Genomic DNA, 24977 nt, shown 5'->3' with positions numbered 1-24977 from the left:
GTGTAAATGCTCATCCATACAGATGCAGCAGTTTGTTTTAAACTTTTGTTTTTGGCATTTTATTTCTGAGTGAAACTGCAAACATAAACCTAGGAATATTTTTTTATTTAAAGATGAGTGCAAAAAATCATAGTGTTACTTGAAATTATAATTTTATCCTTTTTGATTTTACAATATTCTGCCAAGCTGTTGGTATTAAATGGGAATGTGGATTATAGAGCTGTGACGGTGTGGGATTTTTGATCACCGGGGTGATGAACAAGCAGGGGGCGCGGCTGCGTCGCAAATGAATACAATTACAACACAGTATTCTTTATCAACAAATAACAGTAACCACTAACTACTACCTATCTAATTAATGAACTAGCTATATATACTATATAGCTCGCTGCGTGTGTAGAAGGTAGTTGAGCGCACAAGTGTGTTGGGGGTGCGTGTTGATTCTTCTGCAATGGACTGCTCTCGAGCTGCACGTGTGGCTTCACCTGTGCTCTCTGGTACAGACATCTTCTCAGAATATTATACATTGCCCAGTAATAAACAAGACTGCAGACACTTTCCGGTAGCCATGAAGCCTGACACCCATGAAGAACATCGGGCAGGAGGCTCCGCCTTTATTTATACAGACACGTAACTATGCGCTGCACAAAATAGTTCCCAAACAAAACATGTAGTTATAGTCATCGCACTCTAAGAGTGCGCTTTCATGTTTGGTGTTACTGGGTGAAGGAGAACAGTATTAAACCCGCACGCACCTTGTAATGGAAATGAATACAATGGAAATTAAAAATTAGAACGCAGTAAATTTGTCGTATTTCCTCGCTAGACGGAAACTTCTGTTGTAGAATGAGGATGTGTATGTGCTGCTGAAACCGCGAGCGTGTGTGTAAGAAGAGGGAGCTGCGTGCAGCGTAGAGGGAGTGAGAGCAGCCGCACAGGGAGTGAAGGAGAACAGTAATAAAGGTTCCCCGCAGAAGCCCTTAAAGTCTGAACACAGGACTAGCAGAAAAAGTAACTCATCAGCAAAGATGAATACGTTTAATGTGTTGATTATAGTTCCAATCACGCACAATATGCAAAACTTAAAAAAAAAAAAGAAAACGTGCTGTTATCGTCACACCCCTAGTGGATTGAACACAGACTTACATGATATTAATAGCAAATCTCCTACTGTTTCAAATGTAATGATCTAAGTTGGGTATCAAATAAACTGTGGCAGTGCAAACTTTTTTTCATAAAGGAAAAAAAAACACTGAACATTATAAAAAATTTCAGTCCTCAAATCACCAAACAGCTGTTTTATGTAAATCATTTTATGTTAACATTCAGCTTTGATTTTTAAAGTACCTCATTTTAAGGACAGTTTTTTTTTTAATGAAGTCGTTAACTTTTTACAATTATAAGAATAAATTCTAAAATAAGCAACAAAACGTTTGAAATGAAAAAAATAATTTAGAGGAGAATTCTTTGAAACTATTGGGATATTTTATAGAGAACTTACTAGAAAAAACTATTTCTAATGGTTTTTTTTTTGGCTTTGAAAGATAATTTTTAGTCACAATAGCCACTGTTTTGCTGCACAATATATTTTATAATTGCAGCATATTCCCCCCAAAAATGCCACAGTGCATTCTAGCGATTCCAGTCAATTATGGTGTTTTTGCTCGGTTACTCTACCCAAAACTGCATGAAATCAGATTTACTCTGACATTTTAGGCTTCAAAATCTAGTATTCTGCAGCCAATTAGGGTTTTAAAAGAGACCTAGTGAAAACGGCTAATAAATCACCTCACTCCTCCATTTAATTTGAATAAAGCCAACCAGACTGCTGCATTTTGAAAGTGCAAATATCTTTTAATGGGGTCAGGAGCTTTACGTTTATGAAAGAGTCTGCAGTCCAGAGTCACCTTCAGCTTGGAGATTTGACGGATTTGTTTTGTTAGCGCTGCATGGAAGACATGCAGGTATGAGGTCTTAGACATGCAGAAAAAAAACTATATTTGTTGAGAGAAATAATGCTTCGTTTGTTCTTCTCCGACTACACTTGCTCCTCTAATTTTTCAGCCTTACAGTTTTTAATAGAACAAATAAATGTAAAGCTTCTGCACTGCACAGAAGCTCCAAACGTTTTAGCCTGAGATGCTGAGAAGGAAGCATTTAGTCACAGTGTTTCTGCAGTGCTGGATTCATGGATTGGACAGCAGGCATTTCTTTGGCGCACACTTAAGATTTATTGTCCCTCACTTGAAATCATGAGTCACTGTCTCAGAGTGTTCCCACCATCCGAGGGTCTTCCGTTGGTGGGTGAAATGCTGGAAAGGTAAAGCTTGAGAAAATTCGAAGTATGTAGGCGTTGGAACAATTCATGTAAATGTGGGGCAATGTTCAAACAGCAGCTGGGACTTGAAAGCGAGTGCATCCTAATTACACTTCTGTTAACAGAGGCTGATGTCTAGAAGAAGAAATTTGACCTGAGGCAGCATTACAGCTATTTCAATTTAGCTCTGCAGTGGGAAATGTAAAAATGTTTGCTCTCTGTGCCTTGTCACAGCAGTTTGAATGCTTTAATCCGCAGGTCAGTGAGGGTCTTTCTGAAAGACGCATTGTGCAGTTTTTGAAGTAACCGACACGAAGGAAAAATAAATAATAAAGACGTTGCTCATTTTCGGCTGGGGGTAAAGGCTAATCCCCTCACTTCCAATAACAGTCCTTCCATTAGTGGGCAGACAGTGCTCGGTAATCCAGCGGCCGCGTGTTTCCAGGAGTGGCTCCTCTTTAAGCTCTTTTAATACTTCTTAGAGCGACGTAACTTACAGCGGTGGGCGTGTTTTAACGTTCATTCTTAAATACAGGACGCTTGTGAACCCGAAAGGCACAATAAAAGGTTACTTAAAAGTACTGAGAGCAGACTTCAATCATCTTGAAAGCTTTAAGAGCAGCAGACCCTGAACATTAATGTCTGCTGTCTTGAGTTAAGACTTCTGGAAGTCTTCTTATTTTGTAAAGTTTTAAAAATCTGACATGAAAAGTGGTGGAAAGGCAAGGCAACGGTCAGAACCCAATATGTTTTTAGAGTAGTTGAGGAACACTTTCATTAAAATGATAAAAGTAGAGTGTTTGTTGTTGGTAAGAACATTTCTGAAGAATAACGTTAAAAAAAGATTAAAAGCATTTTTATCCTCAGCTTCATAAATATTCAGTTGGGCCTCCTGAATAAAAATGTTGCATGTGTAAAGTTAAGGAAATGCACATCAAAAAGGTTCATTTTTTAAGATGTCTTATTGGAAGTGTGGAAGTTGAAGAAGTTGTAATGATTTGGTGCTTACAGATCACATTTTTATGTTTTATGGAAGGTAAGTACCACTCAGTTGTCTTTATGATCAAAACCAATTCCCAACTATAACAATGAAAGAGAAAGCTTAAAAAAAACTTTCGTTTATTAAAATGTTGTGCAAGAACTGAGAGATTTTAGCCTCCACAGAGTAGATGTATAGAGAGGTAAGTAAGTGAATGTCCCATAAAATTATGTTGACTTTTTCCTTTAATTGAAGAAAACTGCACTAAATTTTTAATCTGCATCAGAAAAGTTCTCAAAATTCCCAGAAAGCTATGCTGTCCACATAAAACCAGATTCAATGTTTAAACTAGTTGTTTATTATTTAGAGAACGGGTACAAAACTACCAAGAAAATTCCGCAAATTTGCTTATGCACCTTACAAAAATCACTCACAATTTTGTAAAATGTATATAATAGTTGCGTATAAACTAATTTAAATATGCATAAACTGCATAATTCATAACTGACCATAAATTTTGTACAGCTCAAAATAAAATTCACGGAAAGACCTGTTTGCCAAAACACTCAACGGACATCTGCGCACATCAACCAACGCAAGAAACACTTAGGAATTCTGTTTATCACGCATGTATAAAGAAAGATCAACATTTCCTACGTGGAAAATGAGCACTTTTTGTTCCCTTCAAAGTGCAGCAGTTGGACTATAGGACAAGTACTAGACAATCTCAAAATGCAGCATTAGTAATCTCCAGTGACTGTGAAGTGAAGTAGGTTGTCCCCAAGTTCTTTCACATGTAGAATTTTCCTCCAAAATGAAGTAGTTATTCAGTGGAAGCAACATAATTATCCGGCAGTCACAGATTCTGCAAGTTGTTCCACTTAAAAAGATGAGAGAGCTCTTTGCATAGATACACTTCAATTGTATAAAACAGAACATAAAAAAGAATCCAGGAAATCATGTTGTATGATTTTTAATGGATTTGTTTGTATAATGGTGCAGTAAATAAGTCTTTAGCTCCTAGAGACAAACACAATTTCTCACAAACTTTTAAGAAGTTTTTCTATCCTACACTTGTCACCTCTATTGATGTCACCTGTTTGAACTGGTTCTCTGTAATAAAGACACCTGTCCACACCCTTAAAAGGTCAGACATCAACCTCTCCATCATGACCAAGACCAAAGAGCTGTCAAAGGACACCAGGAACAAAATTGTATATTTGAAAAAGACTTTGATGAACCTGATCTTCAATAAACAAGCAGATTTGAGAGAAAAGATAAACAATTAACATGCGTTTAATCAACTTTCATTTACATCTCACTAAGATTTATCTTTTAAAAAAGCTTTGGGTTTTATTAAACAAATATTTACTAAGTCACTACCTATCACAACATTCTTCCTGCGTTCAAACAAGAAAATTCTCTATGGCAAGAAAAATATATATAAATATTCTGAAGCAAACTGTTGTAAGCAGTTTCCCTGCTTGAAGCAGCTTTCAGTCTTTTCTGTTGCGCTTTCAGGATATTCTGCAGATATCAGCATACTTCAAGTCGTGACTTTGGGGCCTCTGCAAACTTTCCCAGCTTGGTGCATGGCAGCAAAGACATTGATGGGGCAACCTGCAGCTGCCCTGCATGTGCAGTTATTCTGTCAAAGGGAGGCTTCTACCATCTTTACAAAGTCATCGCATAAGGATAGAGAAAACCCTCTTCAATGCAAAAACAAAACCTGAAAACTGTAAGACATCAATCTCACTCTTAAATGAAAAGTAAAACAGAGTTGCACATTCTCTGCTAAACATAAAAGGAACAATATCTAAGTTGTCCAAGTCTCACGGCTAAATAAAAGAGAGATGTTTGCTTTGGATCTTCTTTAGAGGCTGGATGTGATGTGATGATTTTAGCATAGCCCAGAGGTGGGCACTGAGGGCCGCATTCCTGCATGTTTTCCAGCATACCCTGCTCTGGCATGTTCTGATTGGCTGGACACACCTGAACCAGGTAATCAGCCATGAGTAGGGCAAGGATGTCTGGAAATCATGCAGACACACCGGCCCTCGAGGCCTGGAATTGCCCACCCCTGGCATAGCCATATGGATGGCTTTGCTATAATGCATTGCCCTAATCAAACTGAAAAGCATCAAAAGCATGCAGAAGAAGCTAAAGACCCACTTTGATTATTCATTATCTTTTTATTTATTTTAAAAGCATTCCTAGTGGTCTTTAAATTAAGATTATGCATTTTTTAAGGCCAATTTAAAAAATCCTGTGTCATTCTCTAAGACATAGTATCTGCAGAGCGACATTAGTTCATTAAAAATTCACCTCTGAGTTGTGGGAGGGATGTTGGTGCAGAGTACCCCCCCCCCCCCAATGTATTGTATAGTGAAATGAAGCAGTGAGCTTGTGGCCCACCCAGCGAATTTTTTTTCTAAATACAATATTTTTAGAGAAATACTCAGAAATGCAATTTTAAGCTTAATTCTACTTATTTACAGTTACATTTATTTTTAATTCAATTTTATTTGTATAGCCCAAATTCACAACAAGTCATCTCAATGGGCTTCAATAATATGTCCTCCATCATCAGAAAAATGCCACAAGAACATGTTAAAAACACAAAAAAATTAATTTTCATTGGAGTGGGTCTTGAAGTCGGGTGAACTAAAAAGTAGGGTCAGATCATTATGATGTAGTGGAGGGAAAGTCTACATGCCTATGATGGGGAGTTGTTTTCTTTTTAACCCCTGTGCTATCCTATGACCCCACCCTTACATTGATGTGTTCTCCCTACCATGACAAAGGTGGATAAAGGTGGAAAGATTTCATGTAATCCATGGACACCAGTGAGGATCATAAATCATTGAAGAAAAAAGGTTCAGTGCACTGTCTAGTGCAGGGGTGTCAAACTCATTTTCACTGAGGGCCACATCAGCATAGTGGCTGTCCTCAAAGGGCCAGATATAACTCATACATGTAATCAAATAATGAAAAATAAACACAACTACTCCTTAATGTTAAATAACTCATTATTTGGTTATTATGAAGTGACAATTCCAGTTGCATAGAAACATATGTTTGCTTTTTACTTTAGCATAAATCCTTTTACATTTGATTCTGTCAGGTTAAGTTATAAAGACAATGTTTAAGTCCTAATGTATAGTTGACCAATCCCACATATAGTGCTAGATATGAATAAATACACACCAATATTTATTTTTATTTTAAGAGATTAAAAACTTGTATCCTCTCGCGGGCCACATAAAATGACATGGAGGGCCACATTTGGCCCCTGGGCGTTGAGTTTGACACATGTGGTCTAGTGGGTCTAGATGACCCAACTCCCAATGGTAAAGTGCCTAGGATAGCACAAGGGTTAATACATTTGGTTGCAGACCTTGTGCAATCACAGAACTTTAAACTGCTCTGCAGAATGGCTGGCTTAAAAAAATTCTGGAACTCTCTTTAGAAAAGATTAAGCTAATTAGGGTTTTTTTTCACAGCAAAACATACAAAAAAAACACCAAAAATGAAAAATGTTGTGAATTCTCAACCTAAGTGAGTCCGCTGCAGCTGTAACCTGACTCCACTCATGTATAGACTGTGATTTTTTTTAAGATTTACCTGGACAATGTATTATTTTTGACTTCCTTTTTTTAACTTAAGAAGTGTGAAGCTGCGGAAACAATGCTGGGAGTAATCTCAATACAAAAGCAATGTCTCAAATCATAGTTACTGTTTGCGGGGAAAAAAAGTTAAACAAAGGAGCGTGAGGGATCAATAAAGCATATTTAGAAATGTCCAATAACTTGTGTATGTAAGTGTTCGAAGACATGACACCATAAGGGATTTTTGTTGCCTTTTGTTAAATTATTTGGACTTAAATGAACTAGTAAATATATTCATGTTGGTTTTCATACCAAAGAACACAAATAAAAGAGACACATCTATAAATAGATAAATGGAATCCATACTTTCAGCTTTTCTGAAGTACACAGGCCTTTGGTTCTGTAGTCTCTAGTTTTTTTCAGCTAAATAGCCAGTACCGTAATTGTAGGCCAAACTGACTAAGGCTTTCACTTTACTTTCCCTATTTTCCTGCTATATTATATCCTATAATAATCATTATTACAACATACACCCCATCACATAAAGGAGAAATACATTTAAAAAACATAAAAAGTATTTTTTTTCTCCATTTGAACCACAACAAGTGATCTGTAATATATTGTGTTGCAAACAACTATTAAAGTACTTGCAGGCATGTATGTTACCACACACCATACTGTCCAATTAATTTTCCTAAAACTTTAACTTCTTTGCTGGTTCTCCTTATTTGACATTTGTTGTTTTCATTTCTTGTTGCTGACATGGTTTTACCACAATTTGTTGCATTTTTGAAAGCTCGGGTATAAAGCTGAAGACATACAGAATTGTATTTTTTAATTTCATGTATTTATAGACTAGTAGTCACGTAGAGGCGACCATTTTGGAATTCCCTGACATGAAAAATGCTGATTAGACAAAAAAAGGGGAGCTCTCACTATTTTTTATAGAAGAATTTGGGTTTATTTGAGCATTGCACTGTTCCTATGAAAGTTGCTAATGTTGGTGTTCACTTCAAAGCATTTCTCTGAGAGGTTCCAATATGGCTGCAGTTTTATATTATAAGAAGAGTCTTTACCCGTAAGCTACTTTATTTATGGATAGTTCCAGTGTAGACTTAATGGTGATTGATTGAAGCGATTTAGTCCAGGAGTCATAATTACTTTTGTCAGATTATGAAAGGTAGCTGGGAGGAAAGCCTCCCGTGTTTAAGCCACATTTAAGCACTGACAGTAGATTTCTTAAGTGAAATGGGGAAATTGCTTTGGGATTCTTTTTCACTTTTTCAATTAATCGGATTGTTCAGTAGTTCTGGGTCACATGTTTCCTTAGATTCCTTTTAAAAAAGGTTAAAGACCAGGGACCTGCACAGTATTTTATTAGAGGCAGGGGCTCAAAGTCGGAAAAGGGCAGCAAAAACACATTTTTTGACCTTCAAACAATAGGAAATTTAAATAAAATTTGAACTACTCAGCTATGAGACCCATGTAGGGGAAAGTGATACAACTGTAATTTTTTTATGTTTTGACAACATGGTTCTCGAAGGCATTGAACACAATAAACCACTGGGATTGTGCTGCAGGCATAATCAACATGAATAAAGTTTAATCCAGCTGATAATATTTTAAACGCAGACTTTCAAAAACTTTTATCCCCAGAATCGTGAACATATTAACAATATTCAGTGTTTTTTTTTATACTGCTTCTGTGAGGATTCTGCAGTTTATGTCAGTTTTTCAGTTGTGTTTTTGGTCATGTTCTTTCTGTCAGTCACTCCTGGTTAATAATCTTAATTTCTGTTAACTGTCCTCTGTGAGTAGAAGTGTCTGGTTTTCAGTTCTACCTTGTCAAGTCATCTGCTTATCTGCTTTTTGTTTCTCTATGTTTGGATTCACAGCTAAATTCTCTTTTGCATCTTATCCTCCAGACAAAGGCTTTTGTTGGGATTGGAAAGATCTTAATACAAAAGATGGTGAAACTGAATGACCGAGTTTTAAGAAAGCGTTTCTAATAAAAGAAAATACGTAAAACAGATGCATTTAGTTTACAACCATAAATAATTTATTTTGAAAATTTCTCTGGTGTTTTATTTTGAACTTAGTATCCAACTTCCTGTCCCTGCATGATCTGCTGTTGACGCGATGCGCCGCTCAGACCTCTGGCAATAGCAGAAACTGACTCCCTGACTAACATAGCACTTTTTTCTAAAATATTAACCATGTTCAAGGTTGTTCAAAACCACAAGTAGTTATAGCAGAACTCACAAGTTTAAGTTACTTCACTATCTCATCTTCAGTTCTCCATGAGACACAGTCTCTCTCACTGTCCCTCACTCTCTCTGAGTCTGAGTGGACCTGCTAAAAAACAGAAGTGGAAGCTCAGAACCCCCGGATTACAAGACAATGGCTTCGGTAAAATACCAGTGGATTTTGTAGTGAAGTTAGTTTTCTGGTATCTCTAACTGGAATTTATTAACGTTAATACAAATAAATACTTTTAAAAAGAGGGCACTTTTTAGTGTGAGGCAAAAAATGCTGGTGCTCAAGCACTCCTAGGGCCCCATGAGTGCTCATGCCTGTTAAAGACCTTTGAAGATTTGGGGTTACAGTAGAATCCTAAACTCATAGTGCAATATTATAATTGTTCATGTTGAGAGGTTAGTAGTTTCAAATTCATCTTGCATCTTAAATGTATGGGTAGATTTAGATATTTAGCACGTGTCATGTTGTTATTTCTGTCTTTTTGCTGAGATCTCTTTGAATATAATCCCTAAGGAAGTGTCTAAACCCCCTGCTAGGCTGTTGGCTGGGCTTTAAAAGATTGCACCAGTGTTAGATTTTTCCAGGGTTTAAGTCTGTGTGAGCTGTTTGACAGTGAAGGCATCACTATGGAAAAGCTCTCTGCATACAGTCAAAGTTTCCTTCTATTCTCTATCATTAAGGTTAAAAACAAAGAGGCAGAATAACACATCTTAATAGAAATGGTCTCAATAAATAAGCACTAGCAGACCGGAAAAGTCGCAGCCGGTCTACAGTGGGCATTTTCTTTTGACAGGATGTAGATCTGAATTCCAGACGGCGAATGTGTTGTCAGGCTGTGAGGATGGAGCATCTGGCTGTTGTGGAATTTTCACTGAAGCATGTAAAGGAGGCTACGTGATGAGGAGAGTTGGTGAAGAGCACCATGTGTTTCCCAACCCGGGAGCATTTAGGACCGAAAACTCTGGGGCAGGTGACAAACGGAATCAGCCAGCTTGTTTGTATTCATTCTAAAAACAACTCATTTTGGATGATGATTAAATGTGTGCTTTCCTTTAGAGGTGGGACGGTTAGTAAAAAATGATAATAATGAAAATGTGATAGAACATAATTGATTTATGATCATGTCTGTAGCTTTTTACTTTTCTATTGCATACTCTTGTGTTACTGTAGAATTTGAAAGATTTTTTCAATTTAATTGAGTTGAATTTAATTTTTTTTAAACTAACAACCTAATAAGTATTAATTCAATTAAGTTCATAGTGTCTACAAGTTTAAACTGCGTTCTTAAATTATTTTTTCTCAGACGCGGTTTGTTTTTGGCAAGCGTACCTTACATGTTTCAACTGATGAAGGCGGAAGGTATTCTGCCGAAACATGTAAGGTGCGCTTGACAAAAACAAAAACACAAACTAATAAGTAGTTTAGTTTTTATTTCTACTTTGCCAGCTCCTGTCAAAGTGTCTTATGGAAAGACACTGAACAAGGGGTGACTGTGGATAGCCTGGCTTGTTCCTTGTTCCTGCCATCAGTGTGAATATGCGTTCAAGAATAAGCTGAACGTGTGTTCCTGAACGCGCTTTGTGCGTACAGTGTTCACACTGGCATGTCGCTACCCGATACCATAGCTCATGTACCTACAGTTGGAAGAGACTTGGTGCGAAATGTTAGCTCTTTGGTCCGTAGAATTTAGCCTGCATCCACACTAAAGCGAACCACAACAGAGTATGTTAGAAAACAAAACAGAGACCTTTGTTTGGAAAGGGGCCGAGGTTTGCTAGTCTTTTATTCTTGACACATTTATATTTTTTTTAAATGAAAATCTCAAATAGAGATTATTTTTGTTGCATTATTGAAACTGATTTGGTTGATTAAACACAGGACAATCCTTTTAAAGTACCTGAAACAATTGATGCTTAAAGTCAACATTTTAGTAATTTTGCCTATTTACTATTGTTTTTTTTTATGATTTCACATATAAGCAGTTGGAGCCACTTTTATTTTATTTAACTTCTGGAGTCCAACAGGAGTGTTAAACTCCAGTCTTTATGATTTTAAATGTCCCTGCACAACCTGTTGCAGACTATGTGCTTTATAAAAAAAAGTTGTATTTACAACAAAACAGAAGAAACTCAAAACACCATTGAAGTGAGTTTGGGAATAAGTGGAATTTCAGTTTTTCTTTATTAGAATGCAGTCTTGGTTGCACTGATGTGAGAACAAAGAAAAGACCAATGTCTCTGGAGACCAACAGTCTTAAAGGAATCCACCCACTTTTCTTATCTGTGACAGACGTACGGTAGTTTGATTGAGCACATGTGGTGGGAAAAAAAATTATCACAATATATCTAGACAAGACCAGAGAACATCAAAGAGTTTCTGCAGCTCTACCTCGACCTGAAGTGAGGAGGACAAAAACTGCTGCAGCAAATTGAGTAAAAGGCAGTTTGCAGAGTATTTTGGGGAATGAGGAACAGACAGCACTTCTAACTGACTGACAGCAAATAAAAACAGCTCTGAACCATTTATTAAAATAAACTGATTGACAATCAAATCTTAAAACAGGCAGAGGGACACAATAATTTAATCACAGAGATTAACTAAAGCTGCTAATTGTTGCCTAACTGGGAGGCACAGCGGGGCAACTGGTCTAGCCATGCATAGAGGTTAGAGGTGGAGACCAATCGTGGATAGGAACTTAATCAATGAATTGATTTGGATCTGCAGCTTATTTAGTCCTTTTTTTAATAATAAAAAAAACATTATTTTGGCAGGAATTATACAGAATTTAAAGCAGCAACATTCTTTCCATGAACCTCCATGGCCTGATGAAGCTTAAAGTCCCAATCTTCAATCATTTTTTTGTGTTATTTTAAAAGTGTTCCTAGTGGCCTTTTATTTTGGACTATGCTGTTTTTAGGCTAAATCTAAAAACCTGCTACATTTTATAGGACATAAATTCTGCAGAGCGGCAAGAGTTCATTGGAAATTGGTCGGGCAGGCGCCAAAGTCTAACCCTTCGCATTCCCATGATTTCTTTGTTCTCACTCTCTCCCGCTAGTTTACAGCACCGCACAACCCGAAGTGGTGCAACAAAAATGGCGAGCGATATCGGAGCCATCTAGCCGTGCAGTTTTGAAACAGATACCAGCTCGAATAATGAAAACTGGGACAAACACGGATCTATTTGTTTACAGAACGGAGCGGAGCAGGAGGTGTGGTCTGCCGATTGTAGTTTCTTTAATATTAAGCTTTTTCAAATAGCATTTTTTTGTCTGCTCCTGATTCAACTTCATTTGAAACATATGTCCTCCATCAATAGAAAAATGCTACAAGAACTTGTAAAAAAACTGCGAAAGCACAATTTTCATTGGAGTGGGTCTTTAAAAACCACACTAAGTATATGAAATAATCAGTCATTTGAGTTTGCTTTCTTATTGTCTGTGCAGTTTGAAACAGTATTAGGAAAAGTTCAAGGTTAGTTTTAAAGCTGAGTCGTGTAAAGAATTTTAACTGAAGTTTCAATCATTTATTTAAAAAATATTGAATCAAGCTTAATTTATTTCAAGATTCCTTCCATTTTAATGTTTTGAAAATCAAAAATGTGATCCTTGAAATGATCAACAAGTTGTGTTTAGTTAGTCAGAGCTATACGTTTATGTATATATGGATACTGTGTGCAAAATAATACATTATTGATGGTTTTTAGGGTTTCTTTGAATTGAAAACGGATACATGTTAAATAGTTACTATAGTTACTTGTTTGAATCTTTACGATTATTATTTTCCGTAATTAATCAATTTATTTTATCTATAGAATTTTTTTACTTGACTGCCTGAATGACTGTTTACCTTGACCTGCTCTACACCTTCATTTCATTGTACATGTTGTTTATTACAATGACAGCACGTCTCTTCTCTTCTCTTCTCTTCTTGCAGTGGCTGCTGTGATGTCAGTTTTTTAAAGCTTCTTTGCATCAACAGATGTCTGTCAAGTTCAGGCAGGGCATTTGAGTCACTGGGTGTGGGGGCCATCAACCTCTTTTGTCTGACTTATGGAACACAGCTGTTATTACCAGAAGCTCTGCTTTTGGGTGAAAATTCGTTTTTTCACCCTCAAAAGTTCAGATCTGTGTCAGCTGCTCTCTTTCCACACTTTGTAGTTTTGTTGTGCTCTTTGCTGAATCATTATCTGCATGCTAGCATTCAGAAAGCAGAGTGTGTACCGTTTGTGCACCCATTGTTATACCCACATAACGAGATTTGTCTTTTATTGAGGTTTAATCCTTTTGTAAGTAGTGGTAAAAAAACAAAAAAACATTACAGCTTGGTTTCGTCACTGATGGTGGCATAGAAATGCCATAAGGCATAACATAAAAGGAACTGTTCTGTGTTAAAGTCACCTTGAGCTGTCAAACGTCTCTTTTTTTTACATATTTATAATAAAATTCCTTAACCTCCCCCCACCCACACACAAAATGATCAATGCCACATAAATTAGATGCACAAAACAGGACATGGCTCTTAAAGGAAAAAGATAGAAGCCTGTTATTTTGGGATTACATTGAAGTATTACCCGCTGATGTAGGTCAGTGCATTATCTGCCTGCACTCTGTTTCAACAGCCTGACACGAATCACAAAGAGTCGGTGTGTCCAGCTCTCTTTCTGTGACAACTCTGTCTCATCACAGAGCTCAACAAGGTTTAATTGCCTCCTCTTCTGAGATCTGATGAGTCAATCTTGCTCAGTCTAACTTTCTTTTCCATGAGTTGACAAAAAGGTCAAAGGGAAATGAGAGAAGTTTTGTGAGGAATTTTTGTTCTGGTCCTAACCAGATTTTGAGTCTGATGACATTTAAGAAATGAGGATACTCCAGAATGAGATTTAAACTTGGTTAATTAAGCTCATGCTACATTTAGGGTTCTGATCAGCTTTTAGAAACCAAACCTTTCTGTGTAGCCAAATAGCTGATGGGTTTCAAATTTTTAAGTCGGAACCTTTTAGCTCTTGCTGGTGAGGTTCGTAACTAAGTGCGAAGAAGCCAGGACGACAAATAACCTCCACATCTGAGAACAGTTTTCACCTGACAAAAGGTGTAATGAAAGATTCTGCCCCAAATTGAGAAGTTTAAGTATCAAGACATTGTCCATTGAACTCCCCATTGCAGACTCTGGTCAGACTAGACAGATTATGTTTCTCAACTTGACATTTCTCAACCTTGGTTTTCCACTTTAAGAGCTGGGAGAGGTGGTCAGAAAATGAGAGTCTGGAGATGTTTGCTGAAGTTGTTTCAGCTTGATAGATGGTGTGGCCTTCAGTTTCATTTGATTTCTTCAAAAGTTCAGTATTTATGTTTTATGAAGATTCAGCACCACTTGAAATTGATTTTCTATGAATTCAGAATATGAGTTAAAAATAGAATCTGCAGTAAAAAAGTGACTTAAAGTTTGCGACATGTTTTTCTTATTTTTAATACTCCGCTCGACCCACTGTGCCTTCCATTTAGTCAACAAACTGTGAAGGTAAAACCCTCACATTAGAGACTAGATGAAATTGTTGTTTTATTCAAATGTAAGTATTTTAATGTAGGAAACACAAGGGAAGATTCTCATGAAAACAGGTTAGACACATGATGGGTATCTAATCTGATGAAGGTTGTTTGTGTGAATGTTTTGAAGTACTTAAGCATTTTATACTCACACTGTGAGCGCTTGTTCAATGGAAAAAGTAGTTAGAGGTTTTGTGTTTATGGTTTTCTTTATTTTAGGTTAATCTTCTACTGGTTTTTAAATGTTTCAAGCCATGAGTGACTTGTTTTCTTAACAATTTTAGAGCAAACTGCCCACTTCAGGTTCCAGGTTTGCTCCTTTCACAGATAAACTGAATCCCACTTGGGGAAAAGCCCTTAAATTTAATAGGATTATTTATGAAGATGCTTACGTATGCCGGTTTTATGACATCAGGCTGCAGGATAAATCTTTAGGACAAAGCTGCGTTTTGTACACCCTTATCAGAAACTCCTTTTGGGTTCTGTCAACGTTTTGAAGGAGCTGTGGTACAGTTTGCTCAGCTTCTTGCTCGAGCAGCTTTTGCCAATGTGACCTGACAGTGAAAAAAAGAAATGAAACATTTCTGGAAGCTGAGGGCTATATTTAACCCAGTCTGTGTGTCTTTGACCAGAACACAAGGTCAGGGAAATTGCTGAGCTGTAAAGTATTTCCACCCTCACACCTTATACAAAGCATGCATTGTGATGGGAACCTACTGGTGTTTTTTATTTTTTATTTAATTTAACTATTTTTGGTTCATGTCTTCTATATAATCAAGTGTTTCTGTCCAAAACATAGACTTTTTGGAGCTTTTTCAATGGTAATTGACCACTTCACCAATTATACTTTATTTTCCTGCCACACTCTGTTGATAGAGAAAATACAGCTTAATATGAATCTTCAATGTTTTGATAAAATTATGCAAATGTTGGCACAATAAAAGATAAAATGAAAAGCAATTTAAGCTTTCCAGGCGGAGACTGTATAAGTGTAAGTTCTTTTGTATACATAACCCCTGCTGCACACCAAATAAGATTTAATTAATGCAACAAAATAATGCATTGATGTGATTGTATGATAACCTTCTGTACAGGCAATTTCAAATTATATAGAAGCATTCCAATCTTATACATTTATTTATTATTATTTTTTTTTTTTAACTTGTCCTGTCCAACAGCTAGGCAAACAGATGAGAGCTGAGGGCCTCTTGTGTTGGACATATTTTATTTTAACAAGAGGGGTTATTCATCTTCAGACAAACCAAAGGTATGTCTGAATAAACCCCTTTTGTAATTGAGGCCAAACTTTATTAATTTCAATCATGTTTGAAAATCTTTGGTGTTGGACCGGACGGAAAAGGAAAGAGGGGAAGAAGAGAGAGGGACGTTAGAGAGAGGGGGGGGTAGGAGGGTGATAATAGGAGGGGAAGGGGGGTAAGACCATGAAGCAGCATAGAGCAGGCAGGTTTACTGGTTGTTTATCGTTACGGTACGGTTCAAATGTAGTACAAAAAGGGCGGGGCCTGTTCACACACACTCAAATATTATCAACACACCTGCTAGCCGCAAAAATGTCCACATGTCAACATGCACACAAAACAGATAGTGTTCACGAACGCATACCTATGCCTTTAAACCAACTAGTGTGAAATCTTTCATTCATTCAATCATGCAAACTATTAGTGCAAAGGTGAGCTAACACCTGTGCTCAGGTGAGTGTTTATGTTCTTCTAAAATGGATGGTGGAATGTGAAAAGAAGGAGGAGGAGCGCCCAGCCACCCCCACACCCATACCCCCGCCGCAGCAGCAGCGGCAGCCGGAGCCCCCCCAACGCCACACGGGAACAGGCAGGGAACAACCGCCCCCCGGGCGACCAAGACCGCCACCCAGGCCAGGGCCAGCAGGACCGCCGCGAGGCCCCCAGAGCCAGAGAGCAGGGAGGCGCAGAGGGAAAGAGAGCGCCGCCCCAGCCCAGCCAGGAAAGCAGCCCCCCGCCGCGCCGGAAGAGCCCAACGCAGGGCCCCACCGGAGAGGGACGCCCACAGCCCCAGACGAGCACCCCACCACCACCCAGGAGTTCCGGGCATCCCCCCGCCCCGACCCCAGGTACGAGCCAGGACCCCCCAAGGGAGACCCGCTCCGCACTCCAGGCAGCCACCCACCCGGCCCACGGTTGGTCCAGGTAGGAGCAAGGCAGGGGCCCGCCGCCCCCGCCCAGGAGGGGGGAACCCCGGGGAAAAAAGGGCGGCCCACAAGGGATGTTATAAATATGGCCCGACCAGGCTCGGCCATGTTGGAAGTTTGGCGGGGCCCAGCGTCCAGGGGCAAGGACCAGGACCCACCCCCCAGGGACACGAACACCCCCGGCTCAGGTGTAATATGAACCCCCCCACCGTGCGGAGAGAGCACCGCCGGGCCCAGGGAGCCGGCACCCAAGGGACACGGCCGCCATCGCCAAGGGGCCCGCACCCCCCACCAGGGAAGGGGTAGGGGACAGATGGACCCAGGTCCCACCTTCCTTGTAAAATGTGTGTGCGTGTATGGGTGTTTGAGAGGGTGTTTGTGTGCATGTGTGTGTGTTTATGTTTGAATGTATATATTGAAGGGGGAGGGGTGTGTGTACTAAGGGGGGTGCAGTTAAAATTGGCGAGTAGGGCACTAAGGGGACATCTCCTGATTACTCACAGTGATGTCCCCTCACCCTCCACACCAAGGGGCCCTAAATGTCTAAGGTGCGGTTAAAATTGGCGGGTAGGGTGCCAGGAGGACATCTGCTGCTTGCTTGCAGTGATGTCCAAGCACCCCCCCTACCAAGGACCCTACATGTCTAAGGTGCAAATAAAACCGAAAGAGGGGGGGCCCACTCCATACGGCAACCATAGGAGGGGGGCCACTCCCAAGTAGCCCCCCCCCCAAGGCGCATCGCTGGCTAGACCCCCCACCCCCTCACCCTAATATGAGGTTATATAAGGAAGGGGGTAAGTTGGGGACAGCTGGTAGACTGTCCCCAACATTTATTTTTATTTTTAGGAGATCAAGCAGCGACACAATCTCTTTAGCACTTGGAGAGATAATGAAGCCTGTCTTGGTATAAGAGCCTCAGAATCTGGCTCTTAAAGGGAACTTGCACGCTCAGGTGAACCCAATTAAAACCACATGGTTGCAAAACACTGAAGCTTGCTGTAAGTTTGGTCAAAATTGTTCTATATTGAATCTGCTGCTTTGACTTCCCATTCATCTGGAACGAGTAGTCATTTGTATGGTGGTTTGAGCCAACAGGATACATCATGTTTCCCACTCTGACAACACTCCCCGACTTCAGTCTGAGCTAATGAGACCATTTGTCTTTTGGTACCCAGGAGAAAGTGCTTCTTGTTTCATTACCTGGGACGCTTCTCAGTCACTGGAATGTAGCAGCTCTCATAAGAAAAACCTGATGGAGAAAGAAAAACAAAAGGGACAAATCACTCTTTGCAGGTGTGAATGCTTCTGTGATGGAGTCAGATTTTCCATTGTGAAACTTCACTAAATGAGCCGTGTCAGTCTTTTAAATGGTGCTTTTCACATGATGCACTTAAACCAAAAGAAAAAAAAATCAGGAAACAGAATTTTAATTCAATATATTATCTGTATTGCATATATTCCTCGTGTTGTACAACTTTCAATCAGATTGGTTGTCCATATCAAAGATACACAGCCAAGCATGCAAATATCAGCCCTGCAGAAAATTTAATTCAATTCAATTTTATTTATATAGCCCAATATTGCAACAATAGTCGTCTCAATGGGCGTCATACCGGTAACTGTATAATAAACATGAAATCATAAAAAACAGGGAGTCATAGAATTCAAAAGGTAATGGCTAAACTAAACAGATTAGTCTAAAGTGGGCATCCCTGCCCTTAGAACCTGCTTCTCGGTAAGGAAAAACACCTTTAAAAAGGCGGATTCCAGAAAAAAAAAGAAAAAACCTCAGGGATGTCCACATGAATGAGGGATCCTCTCCCAGGACGGACAGGCAATGTACCAGAACTCTCACAGAAGAATTAGCTTATCTAACTCTGAACTCTATTAGCCAACAGATGATTGAAAATATAGGAATGGTAAAAACCAGATAATGTACTCCTCTAATGCTAGAATACCTTTTTTTCTGCTGAATGACATCATGGTTTATTAGATAAATTTTTGGGTAGCCTCTTGTACAAAAAAAATTGTCTTTAGGTTTGAACTTTGAACTATCATTGAGCAAACTGCATTGTTTATGAGCTAACATGTACATTCCTCTCTTCAGTTTATGTTCCCAGATAGTTTGTGGTGTTTGGCTGCTGTGAAAAGCTCAGCTGAACCTGAGAAACACAGAGTTTTGATTCACTTGCAAGTGAACACTGGTGCGGTTCAGAAGCAGTGTAAAACCAAATTAACTTTTCAGTATACCAAAGAGTTGAAATAAATCAAAGAAGCCTAACTGACAAAAGCAACGCACATTTTTGGGCAAAAAAACCCGCCCAATAGCATGATTCCAACCATCTGTTTTCTAAACCTGCTTAAACTCCTTTGAGAGCACAGGGAAAGTGAAGCCTATCACCGCTAATGAAGGTTGTCACACCTAGGGACAACTTAGAACCAACTGACCTAAAATGGATGTTTTTGATATATGGGAGGAAGCTACAGTGGCTATAAAAACTCATGTATGCACAAGGAGAACATGCAAACTCCACACAGAAAGAACCCAGGTGAGGGTTAGGTGAGGGTGCTAACCACTAGCATATTTCCAAAGAACTGCACATTAGAAAAAAATAGAAAATCTCTCATTGGAACTAAAAAGCAGCAAACCAATCACTCAAGGATCACTCTGATTTTTTTAGACTAATACAAGATTCCCATTCCTTCATGGTTCATCTTTCACTCAAAGTATTTAGGGATGGCAGATGCAAGACACAAAGGTGGCAACGCAAATGTAAACTAACATGTATTTAAGTTCCTTCTCAACTATTTTTTGTCTCCTTGATGCTGACTGGAACACTTTTTTAAATATAAAGTGAAGAGTCATTTCTGGTTTCGGCATACATTTGAGCTGATTGTTGAAGTTCAAGAGTGAATTAGAAAGGAAAATGTGAAAGAACAACTTCAGACCAAAGTGGTGGCACATCTGACTCACACCGTGTTATTAGAGCCTCTTGAAGTAGGCAGCTGTCTTGGTTTAACTTAATAATAGCCCATTAGATGCAGCTCAAGGCCACGACATAGGCAGATTTCACGCTGGCAGTTTTTATATTGACAGATCTTCCACTCCGGAACATCTGCAACTTTGGTGAAAAGCAAAACTGACATCCCAAAACCTGATATACATACAGAGCTCGGGATCGATCTCATGAAGCAGCAAAGCTGCACTACAGCTTCGACCTACCCATTCATGTGCATGTTGTTCAAAGAAGATGAAAAAGAGCTGAAGCAAAGGAATGGTGTCTGCGTCAGCCCCTGAGGAGAAGCCTGCAGGTGGGGTCGCTGGAGCGTGAAGCTCCTTTTCATTGCACCTCCTCCAGGAGACACAGCATGGGTGGCTGAGCTCCCCTGAAAACAGCCTTCATTCTGTCTTGAGTCACATCTCATTTGTAATGTTCATGTTCGGCACAACGCTGAGCTGCGGCTGTTGTTGATTTTCCTGTGATGTACTGAGGCGGCGCGTCTGCGTGCGAAAACCTGCCATCCGCAGTTGATCAGGAGGGCATGGCTTGCATGTGACTAAGGTTACCCACAAAGATGGAGACAATTTTTGTTTTCTCAAAGATGACATAAAAACTGCAAGTAACTCTCTGTCATGGCTGCTGCTCACTTCTGTCCTGCCTTTGTTCTCTCATTCTCTTCTCTTTCCTCCTCGTCCCACCATCAAGCTCACCCCCACCCAGCTCCCATGGGCTGTTCATTTAAAACTGCCCCTAATTAAAGCGGAAAGTCATTTCAAGCAGATGGCATGAGCCGGCCTGGGTAAATTCTGAACCACAGCCCCTGCAGACCTTGACTGAAAGGAGTTGAGAGCTCAGCTGGACTGGAGAAGGAGCGTTCACTGTCAGAGAAGCAGCACGCCATGCAGGGTCACAGAATGGATCAGGGGAAGATTTTTAGAGACTTTGTCATGCAATCAAACAGTCTTCAGCAATGCTTGAACCAGAGTGCTGCTCTGTATTAACTTAGTCTGCAGCCTAAAGACCTTGCTCTGTTCTTTCCCAGGAGTCACGTTAATTAGCGTCATATCAGTAGGAATGCATAGGTTCAGAATTTGAGGAAGAAACTGTTTGTTTGGGGGGGTTAATATATTCCAGCAGGTCTTCAATTTTAAGTAGTTTGTGTAATCAAAAGCTATTGCCTTTTAAAACAAAATTTTATTAGATTAAACAAAACACATGCTGTGTTTTGCTCATGCATATGGATCATGCTTTGGAAAAAGCTTAAGGGAAAAAAGGAAACCTTTTAAAAAATTATATCTTCTATTGACGAGTTTCGATTTCATTTTTTTGGAGAAACTCTGGTTTTAAAACATGTTTTTTTTGGTAATTCCGAATTTCTTGATGACTCACTCAGATGAAAATTGTGTTTTTGGTGTTTTAACATGTTTTTTATTTTTTGTATTTTAATCATTTTGCTGATAACAGATTCTAAGAAAAATAAGCTCAAATCACATTTCAGAGCATTTCTTTTACATACATTTTGATTCAGAAGTGGGCAAAATAAGAAAGTGCAAGACGAGCCACAAGCTTCCTGCTCCGAACCCTCAGCAAAGGGGAGGGTGGTGGTGGTGGAGGTGGTGGGGGGCTTTGTGCCAATAGTCCTGCACACAACTCAAAGGGGAACTTTTACTGAACTACTGCAGAAACAATGTCCAATGAAACAACACAGGTTCATGGATTTTGGCTAAAAAAGCATAATCATTATAAATTTCACTGGGAACGCTTTCACAGAAGATAATCGGAGTGGTTCTGTAAATCATTTCAACTAAATATTTCATTTAAACATATTTCTGTTGTCTTGCGAAGTCATCAGTGATCATTTTTGTTTTGCCCTCCATAGAGGCATAAAAGCAAAATATGTAATAAAAAATGTTTAGTAGTGGCTTTGTTACCTTTGAATTGTTCATGTTCTAATACAGCTGTTTTTGAACATCCAAAGCAGTTTCTTCTGCTAATTGTTTTGTCGTTGATGGGTAAAACTTTCAAGAATTCCAACAACCCTAATGTAGATACCCTGAGCATTAAAAAAAAGCATTTTAAATGTGAAAATCTGTTAAGAATGCAGTCCTCACTGTCCCAGTTGCTGTGGGACAAAATAATGCCTAGAAAATGCACAGTACTTAAACTAAGCATGTTTTAAAAAGAAGGTTTAGCAAAGATGCTGCACATGCTGGATAACTGAAACATTAAAACAGATCTTACCCAATAACACCTCTGATAGACCAGGAATGATGATGTAAGAATTTGTCAGTAAAATTCTGGGCTACATTCTTGGTTACCATGGAGATTACTTAATGTCTCATCTGATCTATTCATGTTTTTTTTTTCTGATGCTCTGGTGTAAAACGGCGCTACGATTTGCTTCCTGCTTGGTACATTTATTTGAATGGTTTCTTTTTACTCTTAGAGAGAATTTTATGAGACATTCAACTAACAAAGGGTTCAGTAAAAGGAAAGTGAAGGGTAAATAAAAATGCTCTAAAATGGATGAATCAACTTCACCTTCCACAGTCACTCGTCTGCATCTTCAGTCAGAGGATTGTAAATTTGTGTGGTTAGATTTTTTCCAAAGACTTTCTAAGGCAAAATCGGTTGAAATGACACTTTATGTAATAGTTTTTTTAAAGGGTTATTCTTTAGAATAACTTTGAAGGACTAATAATCCCTAATTTTTAATGTTGTTAAACTTTTGGTTTTATGAGGGCAGCAGAGAGTCTTGAGAATTTCACTTTTACTGGCCGCCTGTCAGGTTGGCTTAAACCCCCCTCATGTCTCTAAATGCTATATCTAATTTGACACATCAGAGCCAAGATTGGGGTCGACTTAGCAACACGTGTGGCTTGGCAATAACACCAGACAACTCTGCTGAGGCCTTGTAAGCCAGTGATTTATTACTGCAGGTCCTGCTGAAATAAGAACGCTAAGGAAATTGATTGGCTCTGACCTCTGGCTGTGTCTCAGTCTGCCAGAGCTGGACCTCATGGAGGTACAGCCCTTAGAGTGTTTATGTCTGCGGCTTATGGGTTTCAAGATGCTGTGAGCAGATAGGGTTGGAGAGAACTTGAAACCAAGGAAATCATCTTCTTACTGCCTTCTTCTTATTGCTAACATGGCTTGAATAATCAGCCGGTGGCCTTTCTGCTTAACAGCTTTCAGGTAAAAGGTTTAACCCCCCACCTTTGTTTGCAAGCTAAGTGATTAGCGTGCATTTTGCTGCTCGGTGGAGAAAACCTGAATAAGGAGATTTATTTATGACATGAAGAAAATGAGAAGTCAGGAAAAAGGTAATTAGTGAAAGCTATAAAAAAGAAGGTGAATAGACTGTAAATGAATAATGAGGGAGAAGAGGACACTGATCTCTTCTTATAGAGGAAGGGCAATTTCTGGAATTTAGATTAAGTGGCCAGGTTCTCAAAGATTAAAACGTTTTTTAAACACCAAATCCACCAAAAAGTGAGAACTTTGTATACCGTAGATTTGAGTAAAAGGAAAATTAGATGACACTGTAGACTTGCTTCTGCAAGGGTGGTTTCTGCACATCTGCACACGTGTGCAGGCCTTTACTCCATTACTCTGTGAAAAAACTATAAAAGATGCAGCTTAAGATATTTGTGTAGATAGAATATATGCTAACATAAAGACATAAAACACTACAAAGTTTCTATTTTTTTTAAATATAAAAGAAAAACCTTGCATTCTTCAAAGTTTACCATACTACGGTAGTCAGAACACACGTCAGTCAACACCTAATTCCTACTATATTAGACAACTGAAATAAAATTAAGATTTTTAAAAACCCCATTACTAATCAAACCATATAATTAAACTCAAAACATTATCAGCTATGACTTGTGAGGATATTTCATCATCTAGTACACGTTTTATTATCAAAAGAACTGGTGTCTGTAGCATGCAGCAGTCCTGCAACAACCCCTCCTTATATTTTAAACTGTTTTAAGTTAAGAAATTCTGTCTTGGATGTATTTTCATTTATTAATGCACCAAATTCTCTTTAAAAGGAAAACTTTGGACTCCATCCAGGTCAATTTAGGACCCAGACTCTTCAAGGATGGCGCCATGCTATTGGAATAGCTGCAGTCTGTGGTTTCACATTATTCTGTTGAAAAAAAGTCTTTTCTAAAGCAGAAATCACCTGAAAAGGTCATATGTTCAATGAAAAACTTTATATACCTTTTGACTTTATATAATTTCTCTAAAAACATGCAAGCTGCCTTTTCTGTAAGCACCCCCACACCTTCAGAGGGCATGGACACACAAGACGGTCCCTCTGGAGGACACAGTGGCTACCAATAAAAACGTCAAAAAGTCAATTTTGAATTAGTCTTGGTCCATAGAACTTTCCTTTTTTGCATGATAGAGCTTTGGTTGGAATCCACTGATTGCCAACAAAGCTTTCTGAAGGAATTTTTTGTCCCTATTTTGCAAAATCTTTGACACCTTCATGCTGATGAGTGATGCAGTGTCATCTGATAGCCTCAAGACACGGATGTCCAGTTTCAGTGTAAATATTGGCATTTGTGAAACCTTTTGTGGTTCACGTGAAGGAATATTGTTTTTGATCTGTCAACCTCTGCCATAGATTTCTGTCTCTAAGATTCTCCTTTTCTTGCTTAGTTATATAGCAGATTTTGGATAAATGGCTGATATTCTCATTCTTGGGGTTATTTTTAATCAAATGTGATGCTTTCCAACCCACTTGTGTTACCTATACAAACTATGTTGAGACCTGTTTCAGGCATCACATTTTTAGGAATCTTATATTTTCCATCATAAATGTAAAATTTCCCAACGCAAAGGGGGTTCTTAGGACGGAGTTTTAGGGCCACCAAAAAAAGAGAAAAAAGAAAAAAAAATGTACTAGATTAGTCAAAATTAGACAAAGTGAGCACACAGTGCAACAAGTGAACGCCGTGCAGCAGCAGAGCAGACAGACTAAACTAAGTTGAACAGGTAAGCCGAATGTCTATTGACAACGTCAAAAATGTTTAGAAGCTCTTTTGTTCAATTTATGTTTTATTAAT

General features: G+C 38.8%; 1 protein-coding gene across 2 annotated transcripts in view; it reads left to right on the top strand.

Moving 5' to 3' along the window:
• Positions 1–24977, top strand: part of LOC101174135 (low-density lipoprotein receptor-related protein 8) — a 134717-nt gene that overhangs the window by 23347 nt on the left and 86393 nt on the right. The gene's annotated exons all lie outside the window — the stretch shown is intronic.

This window comes from Oryzias latipes, chromosome 17 (genome assembly GCF_002234675.1).
Source record: "Oryzias latipes chromosome 17, ASM223467v1".
NCBI classification, from domain to species: Eukaryota; Metazoa; Chordata; class Actinopteri; order Beloniformes; family Adrianichthyidae; genus Oryzias; species Oryzias latipes.
Note: the sequence above shows the minus strand (reverse complement) of the source record. Positions and strands in the feature narration are given on the sequence as shown.